Below are 12,649 nucleotides of genomic sequence, written 5' to 3'. Positions count from 1 at the left end.
ACGGGGAGGGACCGGGGCTCAGTGCCCTCGGGGACAGTCGGCAGCGGCCGAGCCCCTCGCCCGGCCAGGGCAGCCCGGCCCCACTGCTCAGGCGGCGCCCGGAGACGAGGCGGGGCTCGCAGCGGGATCCCGCTGGGTTGTGCGGCGGGAGCTGGGCGCCGCTGACCCGCCCAGGGGGAGCCGGAGGGTTACGTGCGAAGCTGCACACCCGGGCTGCAGCGAAGCGGGCGCCGAGACAGCTCAGTTCGGCAGCTCTACCCTCTCGCGGAGCCCGACGCGTTCCTTCGGTGCTCGACCCCTGAGACTGTTACGCATGCGCCTCGTACCCTGCCTCTAGTAAACACTGCGGTCACGTGAGCTGGCCTGCGCAGCTCCGCTCGCCTCGCGCACGCGGCGAGCGCGTACACGGGCACGCGGCTGTCGGCAGCGAGCGCCAGGCCGAGCGGGAGGGACTACCTGAGGCAAGGGTCGGCCGGGGGGAGGGTGGGCACCTGCGCGCACCCCCAGCAAGGAGCGAGGCGCGCGCGGGCGCGCGCTGCCACCGCCTCCTCCCGCGCGGCCGTCGCCGTCCTCCTCCCGGACCTGGGCCGCGGGGCAGCGCTGGGCGGCGGAGCAAGGGTGAGTTACCATCGCCGGGCCACAAGGGCGAAGGGCGGCTGGGCGGCCGCGTCGGGCCCCTCCGCCGTCGCCTTCTGGGCCGCCTAGGCCCGAAGCAGCGGCGCGGCCTGGCGCAAGGGCCTCTGCGTTGGCTGCCATGGGCCTCTATCAGCTCCGGCGTGAGGCCTCCGCCCCGCCACCACGCTGGCGCTGGCCAGGGGGAGCCCGGGGCCGCTGGGCACCGAGCTAGAGTCGCCTCCACCCCTTTCTCGGGGGCGGCCCCGGGACGTACTGCTCGCCCCGCACCAAGCTGGAGCCGGCCCTGGCTACCCTCCCGCCTCGGCCTTCTCCTGCCCCGTGCTTCTCCTACCTTCCCTGGGCCTTCTCCTACCTTCCCCGGGCCTTCTCCTACCCCCCGGGGGGGCGGGGCATCTCCTACCCTGTGGTTCTCCTACCTTCCCCGGGCCTTCCCCTCCCCGCCCCCCGGGGGGCATCTCCTGTCCTGTGGTTCTTCTGTCTTCCCCTCCCCGCCCCCATGGGCTTCTCCTGCCCCGTGGTTCTCCTATTTCTCCCCCCACACCTCTGCCCCAGGCCATCTCCTACCCTGGGACTGCTGCTCTTTCCCCTACCTCTCCTGGGCCTTCTCCTTGTGGTCCTCGCCCCTGTCCCGGGCCTGATGCCTTCCCCCCTCCGGACCTTCCCCTGCCCTGGGCCTGCTGCCTTTCTCCCTCCCCCACCACAGATCTGTGCCTGCTACTCTGCCCTCACATCTGTCCTCTGAGGTCTACTACACACACTTCCTCTTGGGCCTGTTACTGACCTGGGCCTCTTATCCTTGCCTCACTCCTTGCCCTCATGTCCTACACTCTTCTCTCTATCCTTCTCCCCCTACTACTGACCTGGGCCTACTATACACTCCTCCGTGCTGCTGACTTGGGCCTGCTAGACCCAATCCAACATCTATTGCTGTTTCTCCTCCTCCCAATACACACACTATACCAGCACCCATTACTGTACTTCCCCAGTACACACTATGCTGCCAATCTGGATGCTGCTATACCCTTCCGCAGGACCAATTGCTGTACCTCCCACTCCTCCATACACACACCACCCATACTGATCTGAGCCCCTTTTCTAGCACCTGCCTCTACACCACTGCTGTCAGAAATCCTGCTGCAGTTATCTTTTGCCACATACATTCCTATTCCCATCAATCCCAGATGAGTGATGATTGGACCTTCTGCAGCTCCTCTCACTCCCCACAGTGCTTGCTCAACCACCCCTTGCTATTCCATTCTGCCCCTCCCCCAAAAAAAAGACAACCTCCAGTGACTCAGACCCTGTTATTTGCCCCCTGACCTCCACTGATTTATTTCTCCCCACCATACTCCTAAACCTGACATCAGAACAGACAAAAATCTCTGCATTAAGCATCTGTGTACAGTACTTCTTGTGGGGGTTACAAGTAAAAGAGATAAGGGAAAATAACCCACCTTTACTGCCCAGATGAATGGAGTTTGTCAAAATGTCATACACATTATGGTAGCCATTCCCAAATTAGCATATATACCATGTGACCCTTCCTCACTGTCTGTATTCTGAAAGACACCTTGGACCTTGGAGTGAGGTATTTGGAAATGGAGTTGCTCTATTTATGGGTAACTCTGATGAAGTGTTCTGCAGAATGAAAGCTGTAGAGGGTCAGCACATAATGCAATATTTATACAGAATAGAGTATTCAAAGTTTAATTCTTGTACCTGTGTTTGTATGTTTTATAAATAGATTATTTGATTTCTGGACACTACAGATTTTCTCCCTCTTTTTGTGGCTTTTAAAAATTAATACAAATTCACTGAAACTAATAAATGTTTTTTGTGCAAGTGTAAGTATTACAATAGACTTTAAAGAGGGTAAATAAATGTGTAACTCCTCCCAATTAAAATAGTAGATTTGCACTTGAATTGGTTTAATAAATATATTAAACATACTAATAAAATTATTTTATGTAGTTAAGCATTTTATATATAGGATCATTTTAAAATGTTGGGTTGGGTTTTATATTACTTGGAATAATTATTAAACTGCCCAATAAATGGGTGAGGATGTTATGTTTTACATTTACCTGTAATAGTATTCCCACAGCCATGTATGCCGTCTCTCAGCCATCCTTTTCTTGAGAAGCTGTAACTCTATTTTCTGTACAAATTACTTTAGATACATTCTAAATCTGGATTCAAAACCCATTCTATTTATTAGCAATCATTACCATTTAGATTGGGGAAAAAAGCCTGGATGACTTCACCTATATGAGCTACAATATATTGCCCAGTCAATTAACCTTGCAAGTGCTCGTTACCTCTAGAGGTTAACAGGTGTAACATATCAGTACTTGTAGGATATTGGATAGATTTAACACAGCACAGTCACTCGCTGGACTGTAACTTGTTGAATTACTGTCTCAAAATAATCTTAATTGAAAACTTCTGTTTTGAGATCTTTAGTTATAGCCTAGATCTATTATATCCATTACATTCCCATTATTTCCTAATTATTAATTTAAATTGGCATTGGCTTCAGCAGTAGACTGAAACTGACTTAGACTGTAAATAAAGGGTAAACTGGAACAGTCCAGTTTGGTGCCATATAGAATTATTTTAGCCCTGTTTTTAGTTTAAATAGGTGAAGAAATGAAAACTAATGCAAATATTCAGTTTACAAACTATACTTAATCAAGGTGTGGCACACACCGGTAAGGAAAGGAATATGTGCAGGAGATACAAAACGTATTAACTTGCATTTGGGAAAATTGATCTTATTCATATGGGAAAGTTTTGGAAATCAATGAGGTCATAAAACATTCTGTTGCAATGCAAAGCAGTTTGGATATGAGTTTACATTGTGATCTGATCACAAAACTAATTTAAAAAAATGGATGAAATATAAAAGAGGCATGGGATAATACCCTTGTTTGTATTGCACTAGAGAAACATCATCATACAGGGGAACTTACATAGGAGCTTTTGAAAATTCCAGTAGGCTGCATCTTCAGGTGCCTAAATATTTTTAAAAATCTGGCTCTGTGTAGTTCAGAACAACTGTTTATCAGAATGATGTTGAGAAGTTTAAAGGAATTTCTGAACAAAATTATTATGGGGCTGGATGGATTGACCTATTAGCACTAAAAGAAATATGTACAGTTTGACATGTTATGACTAATACTTAGCATTTACAGCATGTACAGTTTTTAAAAGCTTTATCACAAGTTTTTGACAATTTTGGTGTAAAACCCAAGGAGAATAGCTATTTAGTATGGTTAAGGAGTATAATGAGTAATATGATAAAAAATTAATATAGAATACTTTAAAATGGATGTAATTGTACATCATCTTGCTGCAAAAAAAGGGAAAGAGTCATTTTGTTGAGTAGGGAATGGGTGGTAGCAGGGGCTAATCTGTTCAAGGTAGAACATTGCTGGTGGGATCTTGTAAGTGATTTTGAAAGGTTCCACTTTTGTGAGTACAGTCTTTCTCCTTTCTTTCTTCCTCTCCAGCTCCTTGCTATTGTTAAAAACATTATATCTCCCTTCTGACTGAAACCTTTACCTAGGTCTGGTTTATTAACATAATTATCTTGGATCATGCTTACTGGATCTCTTTGTTAACGAAATACCCTAAAATACCTTTTTGACTGCCTAGGTGCTTCCTTTGAAGTACTGAGGAAGCTAGTGCTAAGGGGTCTGCTGTCCATCAGTGATGAAAGGCTGGATGTTCAAGATGGTCATATAAAGAATTCTATCCACTTTAATTAGTTTTAAATGACTTAATTATGGAGTCATAGAGTTTAAGGTCAGAAGGGACACACATCACCTAGTCTGATCTCCTGTATATCACAGGCCACCAATGCCATCCAGCCCCACATACTAAACCCAGCACCCAACAACCAAAATTAAACCAAAGTATAGCAGCCCACAGAAGATTAGATTATTATGTGCCACAGGGAGAACAGGCAGGATTAAGGTGAACCAATGCCCAAGGCCCCTGCAGTGACATGGCAATGAGTAAGTGAGAGATACCAGGTAATCCTGGCAAGTGACCTGCACAAGAAGGCAAAACCTCTCCAAGATCACATCCAATGTAACCTGGGGGATTTTCCTGTGGGGAAGTTCCTCCCTGACCCAACATGTGGTGAACAGTTAGACCCTCAGCAGGTGAGAAAGAACCAGCCAGCGAGTACTTGATAAAGGATGCTTGGTGCCCACCTTAGAGCACTGGTCCAACCTATCCAGTGCTCTAGTTCCAGCTGTGACCACCTCTGATGCTTCAGAGGAAGGAGACAAAACAAACAAACAAAATCAGAATAATACTGGGGGATAGATAGGGTGGGGGAAGGAATCCCTTCATGACCCCTGCAAGTGGATGGCTGAAGCATGAGCATTTTAGGAACATAAAACTGGGACGCAGACTGGAAGTTAGCTCCCGGAGCTGCTGAGCACTGCCCCTTCCCATTACAAGCAACTGTGTCATACAATAGCACTCATAAATTTGTCCAGTTCTTTCTTAAAACTAATTAAATTGTTTGTCCCAAAAATATCTGTTGGGAAGCCGTTCCAGAAACTCTGACTTGTCAGGCTGTTGACATTTCAACAGCTCTACCATTAGCAGATGCTTCTGGTAGACTGATTTATAAAGAACTTCAAGGTAGGGGGAAGAAAGAGAAGAGCAGGTTAGGAGAGTCAGAAAACAATGTGATGAAGAGTAAAGTCCAGTAATACTTGATGCTAAAATAAGGCTAATTTCCCAAAGCTAAAAACAATTGAGTGAAATCAGCATGTAAGAATTTAATTAGAAAAAATGTGAATGGTCATTGGGAATAATTTAAGAACACCTCACTAGATGTCCAAAAAGACACAATTGAAGAAGCAGGTGCACAGGTTGCAAAACTGATCTGGTTTAGAGGGAAAGTGAAGGCAGCTGTAAAATAATAATATATAACAAATGGAAGAAAGGAGAAATTGATGGTAATGAATATAAATCAGGTGCTAGGAGTTGTAGAAAACTGATAAGTGAAGCAAAGGGACACCGAGAAATCTGTGGTCAGCAGAATTAAGGACAATAAGGAGTTTTCAAAATATATTAGGAACACAAAGAATTCTAACAATGATGTTGGTCCAGTGCTAGATGGAAATGGTAAAATTATAATGATGCAGAAAAGGCAGAAATGTTCAATAAATATTTCAGTTCTGTATTGGAGGGTGGGGGGGAACAGAAGCTATAGTCTTATCATATGGTAATACTCTTTCCATTCCACTGGTATCTCTGGAGGATGGTAAATGGAAGTTACTGAAGTTAGCCATTTTAAAATCAGCAGGTCAAGATAATTTGCATCTAATAGTTTAAAAAGATCTTGCTGAGGCACATATTGGACCATTAATGTTGATTTTCAATAAGTCTTGGAGTATTGAGGAAGTTCGGGAGACTGGAGGAAAGCTAATGTGCCAGTTTTTAATAGGATGACGCAGCTACTTATAGGCCTGTCAGCCTGACACCAATCCCAGGCAAGATAATGGAGTGGCTGAGACAGGACTCACGTAAGAAAGAATTAAAGGAAGATAATGTAATTAATGGAAATCAACATGGGTTTATTTGAAATAGAGCCTGTCAAATTACTTGATATCTTTTTATGTTGAGATTTCAAGTTTGATTGATAAAAGCAAGCAGGGCTTTGGAGTGGAGCCCGGAGCTGGAGCCCGGAGCAACTCCGGAGCAGTGGAGCGGCAGGTTTTTGCCTGGAGCTGGAGTGGAGCCAGAGCACAGCTCCAAAGCTCTGGCTAAAAGTAATAATCTTGATGTAATTTACTTAGACTTCAGTAAGGTATTTTACTGGGTACTGCATGACATTTTGATAAAAAAAACATGAAATAATATGAAATGAACATGACATGAACATGGCATGCATTAAAGGGGTTAAAACTGGCAGGCTAACTGATAGGTATCTAACTGTAAATGGGGAATTGTCATGGAGCGGGTGTGTTTCCAGTGGGGTCCTGCAGGAAGTGGTTTTTGGCCATATACTGTTTAATATCTTTATCAGTAACCTGGAAGAAAACATAAAATAGTTACTGATAAAGTTTGCAGATGACAGATGATGCACAAAATGGGGGCGTGGTAAATAATGAAGAGAACGGTCATTAATTCAGAGTGATCTGGATTGTTTGGTAATATGGGCACAAGCAAACAATATGTGTTTTAATATGGCTAAATATATACAAATATAGGCAATACTTAACAGGATGGGGAAGCATCTATCCTGGGAAGCAGTGACTGTGAAGAGGATTTTGGTGGTGTGTTGGACAGTCAGCCTAACATGAGCTCCTAGTGTGGTGTTATGGCCAGAAGAGGTAATGTGATCGTGGGATGAATAAACGGGAATCTTGAGTAAGAAGAGAGGTCATTTTACCTCTGTATTTGAGCACTGGTTATCTGCTGCTGGAATACCGTGTCCAGTTCTGGTGCCCATAATTCAAGAAGGATGTTGATAAATTGGAGAGGGTTCAGTGAAGATCCATGAGACTAATTAAAGGGTTAAAAACATGCCTTACACTGATGCAAGGAGCTCAATATATTTAGCTTACCAAAGAGAAGGTTAAGGGGTGACATGATTATAGTCTATAAGTATGTACACAGGGAACAAATATTTAATAATGGACTCTTTGGTCTACCACGGAAAGGAATTAACGCAATCCAATGGTTGGAAGTAGAAGCTAGACAAATTCAGACTGGCATACGTTCTTATTGGTGAGAACAGTTAACTGTTCATGATATGCTCTAGGAATTATTTTGGGAAAGTTCTGTGGTCTTTATTGTACAGGATTTCAGACTAGATGATTACAGTTGTCCATTCTGTCTTGGGATCTATGAATGAAAGTAAGGGACTAAGTGCTGGGCAAACTTCTCCCATACAGTGCGGCCAATGTGCCTTAGACCTGACCTACAACTATACTAGTATTGATGGTAATCTTTTGAGTAGAGACTACTATTAGGCACATTTTTTTGATGACTTTGTGATTGGAATAAAATTGAAGAACAACTGGAAAGAGACCACATTCAGCCATGTTTCCACCTAGCTTTGTATCTTTTTTTTTTTTTTTTAAAGGACACTGCCAAGGTAAATTTTATAACTTTAAAACTGTTTTCCTGTAGTTTATGTAGGAATTCAGATGCTTAACATAAATTGGTGGTCATACCAAATATTTTTTTCTCTGTGATGTGAATTAGTTGCTCTTGATTATTGGACTTGAGGCAGAGTGGTCCAGTGGATAAGGCACATTGGCCATGGAGTCATGAGACCTGAGTGGTGTTATCCATTCTGACACTAACTAAAGCTTTGTGACCTCAAGCAAGTCACTTCACATTTCTATACCTCTGTTCCCCATCAAACATTTTGTTTCTCGTCTGTTTAGATTGTAAACACTGTGGGGGCATAGACACTTGCTGTGTGTCAGTCCAGTGCCTGGTACAATTAGGCTTTCTCTCAGTTTGGGCCTCAGAGCACTACTGTAATACTAATAATAGCTTCTAGCATTAAAATACAAACCAACAATAACTTGAATCAGAGGAGTGTCAAACCCAAATTATCTTTTTGTTTGCTTTGATTATAAAAGGACAGGTGGTTTTAAAACTTACTTATTTCTACTGAGTGTCTCCTCTCTGAAATGAAATTTGTTGGTGGATGTGATGTAACCAAGGTCTCCCAGGTTGCCATCAATCTGTGGTAGCTCTGGACATTTATAATCCTGGGGGTGGGGTAGGGGGGAAGGTAAACTAAATTTAATGTGATAATTACTTCTTCCACTTGGCTTATTTAAGGTACAGTATGCAGCATAAGGTTTAAAAGGATTTTTCTGTTTGGATGTAGTTAATTTCATACCAGCTATGATGGAGCTTTCTTCTTTTGCCTCCCAGTCTAACATTTTATCATAGTAGGACTATATGCCATTTGATAACATTTTCTGGCCTTTATTGTGGAGTCTGCATATAGGGTCCAATTCGTTTCCCATGATTGCGTACAGACGTTTTCTAAAACTGTGGTCATTGACCAGTCTCAAGGCCAACAAAGTCCTTGTTGAAGAGGCTGCATTGCTTAGTGTATGAGACTTAGGCCCTGGTGCCGCTATTGACTACATATGGGCACATGGATCTACCCCATCCAGTGACTGGGCCTTAGTACAATCATATACTCTACACAAAATATGCACACTTGTTCCAGGGGACTTCATTAACACGATGCAGAAAAATATTTAAAAATAATAGAACTAGTTATATCTTATCCTTAATACATTAGGAGTCCACAGCAGCAAAAGACTTAGTTGATTAGCTCAGCTAATACTATTGTCAACATTTAGCATTATAATTAGCAGTTACGTAAGGAACATCTTAAACCTCTGTAAATTTTGCTTTTTCCTTCAGTTTAGGTTCTGCCAGTTTCCATTAGTCATAGCCTGAGTTAAATTTGTTATACATTAAAAAAAATGAACTCGATTCTCTGTTTTCCTCTGAGACCACTTGACTTCAAGTTTCATACAATCAAACTTCTGCTAATATAAATTTAGGAATATAAAATGAGTGTTGTGAACAAATATATGCAGAGCAGTCGCAGGTTAAAAAATGTTTTAAGAAAGGTAAATTATAGTTAATATCAACTAAGAAAAATATGAAACCTGATTTACATAATAAGCTAACAGTAAGTGGAAGTAGACTTTTAAAAAAAAAAAGCTCACACTTAAAGAAAAAGGCAACTAAAGAATACGTTACAGTTAAATGTATCCAAAGAAAATCCAGAATATGTAAACGGAAAGTATAATTAAAGACAATAGTGTAATTTGAGGAGGACTATTGTAATCTATAACGTTCCTTGCAGACAAATACACTTAAGTGGAGTTTGTGTGGACACCACCTTCCTTCGATATTATGCTTTTTTTAAGCTGCCTTGAAGGAGAAGAAATTCCTTTCTCTTGGAAATCATAATCATTATGGACTACTTTTAATGTAATTCTGGATGGAAGCTGTGCAGTATCAATCTTTGCCACACTGAATAATACTATAACAGTATTTTAGTCAAGCACTCTTTGGGATACAGAGACCTCAATTATGCTTATTTTGTGGCAGAAAAAAATGAATTTTACAAGCTGGAAATAGGGAAAATGGGAAAGGACAGGTTAAAGCAATGAGACAGAGTGAGCATTGGCCTGCGAAACCCAGGGTTGTGAGTTCAATCCTTGAGGGGGGCATTTAGGGATTTGGGGCTTGGTCCTGCTTTGAACGAGGGGTTGGACTAGATGATCTCTTGAGGTCCCTTCCAACCCTAATAATCTAAGATTCCTAGATTTTAAGTTAGCTGAAACTGTGGAAGATTAACAGGTTCCTACAATAAATATTTGTGGACCTGGAAATACATTTTTTCCCCTAAAGATAACCTAGAAATTAAGGTTGAAAATTAAAAAAAAAACAAAAACAAAAACAGTGATGTTAAAAACAGCCATTAACCCCTAGGAGCAGAAAATTGCCTTGTTTAGAACAGAAGTATAACTCCTAATTTTGCTAATGCATGGAATATACTCTCATTGGAAGAATGTTAAAAGTAAAACAAAAAACTTCTTCAAAATTCATATTCCTTAGGTGCTGTGTGCAGGGTAACTTATCTGCAGTAGATGTTTCTATATAATATTTGTACAGTGTGGAATATAGATTCTGAAGGACACTGACAATGAGATATACAGGTATAGCAGAAAAGTTCAAAACTTCTATTACTGGAACAAATGACAGTGAGTCAGAGTTGAATCATACTTTCATGCCTGTTTTCCACCCCTTCTCCCCCAAGGGTCTATGACCTATAATCTTAATTGTTGATCTTGCTTTTGAGGACATAGGTTTTTGAATGTTAAGAATATTCTGTCCGTATGTTTTTGTTACAAACAGGATCTGTAGCTGAAGAACTTGATGTAGAATTGCACTCCAAAATAGAAGCTTTTGTGTGTGAAAATTAAGACTAGCCTGGTTTTTCTGACCAGTTAGTGTCGTTGGCTGTAAACATGGCTTGTGTCCACAAACGTAATTAGCTATTGTGGCAGCTAATCATGTTTGAATCCTTTTAAGAGACCTAGACTGGTGCACGGTTCTTCAGCATTATCTACACCAAGTTGTTTTTTTTTTTAACCCCATGGTTGAATTCGTAGTTTGTTCAACTTCTTTAGTGTTGGCAACATTGCTAGGATAGGGTGTCCAGTTTGCCATCTTTTTTAACAATGTGCCATTTAAAACTACTCCATGTGCAGTATGTTAACAATGGTTCAACTGTATTAGCAGTTACCATGTTGTGAACAACCATGTCACTTGACTGGTGCGAACAGCTAGGGGAAACTTAGAAAACTTCCTTAGTGTGGAAAAGGCATAGTGGATTTCAGTGTTGTAAGTGAATTCTAAATCCTTAACGCTTTTGAGCACTTTGTGTCTGCACATGCACAACTATTTGTAATAATGTATGAGCAATTCCATTGCAGTTACACATTCAGGGCAAATTTCACAACCATTGTGTCCTGTATCTGTTGTTAGGTATCTTTTCAGTACTAGTTTATAAAGGGCTGGTATTACAGGAGTAGCATATTCATTAGTCTTCTAAGTAGAGTTCCACGATGCTATACTCCCAATTATTTTCTTTCTTTGAGCTATTGGAGCTTTTTTAGTTTTATGCATATAAATTATTTTATAAGGTGCTATGTAGATACAATCATAAGGCTTTTTCTTGTTTTAAAAATTAAAAAATATTTTAATAGCATGACTGTGCTGTGTGTAGTAAGATGAGGCCCTGAAACATAAACCCTTATTAGAGGCCCAGTATGAGGCCTGAGGCCTGAACTAAAGTAATGGTCAAGACTTTGCTAACATAAAGCAAAGTTAAGCTGTGAGCCAGAAGCTGGTAAGGCAAGGGCTGATGCTGCAAAAAGAGACATATCTAAAAGGTACTGGACACCAGATATCAGAACATTCACATACTTGTACGCTCCACACAGATAGCAAGGAACAAGCTGACGCATCCCAATGACAGGGCCAAAAGAGTAATGTAATGGATAGAGTTGTTTTGTTCGAACCAACATGTACAAGGTGAGAGGTGGCAGCTTACTACATAGAGGGGTTGCACCTCAGTACGTCAGGAGTGATGTGTAACTTGTTTGTACCTCCGTATAAGAATGCACCTCTGAGTGGATGTCTTTGTCCGGCCTAGGGGGCAGTGGAAAGTCCCGCCACTGACTGAGCCGAGTCCATTGTCAGGGAGCACATAAGTACTAGCTAGCCGCACCTCAGCAGCACCTTGGACTTGGTTTTCCGGGGAGCTGGAGACTGTTTCTCTTCGAAAATAAACCTGGCCGACGTGCCTTCATACCTTACTAGAGTCTGTGGTCATTGGGGGTTCTCTCGGGATCTGCTGTGTCAGCTATCTGCGCAGAGCTGGGGCAGCACGCAGAGGAAACATGCACACGCAGCTGATTGATATCAACGTTGAACAGAGCAGAGCACCACACTGGTAACATCTGACAACACTGTTTAAAATGATAAAATACAGACTCATTTCTAGATTGCAAAAGGCTGATTTAAACAGCTCAGATTTTAAAAACATTTTACTACACAGCATCTCCAGTTGTTTGCTACTTCCTCAAATGCCTGTTTTGAGGCTTCTACTGGGAATTGGAACAACAGTAGGGAATACTAAAAGTGGACGTACTGCAGCATTGTTTATTACTAGCCAAAATAGTTAGTGTAGACACGCCACTTCGTTAACAAATTACTGTTGTGTAATTCTCTAAATAGACAAGACTTCTATATCAGATTATAACACAGATTTTTTTTATTGTAGGGCTGGTATTGCCTAATTCTTTCTGGGTGCCTGGTTTGGCTGGTCTTCCTTATTTCCAGCTCTCTGGTCAATAGTACATCCAGAGTGTGTTGTCTTTGTGCTGCTTTGTGTGCATATCCTCTGGGTTCTCCTTCCTCTGCTGAG

General features: G+C 42.3%; 1 protein-coding gene across 4 annotated transcripts in view; it reads left to right on the top strand.

Moving 5' to 3' along the window:
- Nucleotides 1-435: 435 nt before the first annotated feature.
- Nucleotides 436-12,649, top strand: part of PHF3 (PHD finger protein 3) — a 90,892-nt gene continuing 78,678 nt past the window's right edge. The window contains exon 1 of one of the 4 annotated variants that reach the window (XM_050950518.1): nucleotides 436-618. The gene's annotated coding sequence lies outside the window, so the exon portion shown is untranslated. The remainder of the gene's footprint in view (nucleotides 619-12,649) is intronic. The other 3 variants (XM_050950515.1, XM_050950516.1, XM_050950520.1) reach the window with 3 other exon arrangements.

The sequence above is a fragment of the Gopherus flavomarginatus genome, chromosome 4 (genome assembly GCF_025201925.1).
Source record: "Gopherus flavomarginatus isolate rGopFla2 chromosome 4, rGopFla2.mat.asm, whole genome shotgun sequence".
Classification (NCBI taxonomy): domain Eukaryota; kingdom Metazoa; phylum Chordata; order Testudines; family Testudinidae; genus Gopherus; species Gopherus flavomarginatus.
This window is presented reverse-complemented; position numbering and strand designations above follow the sequence as displayed.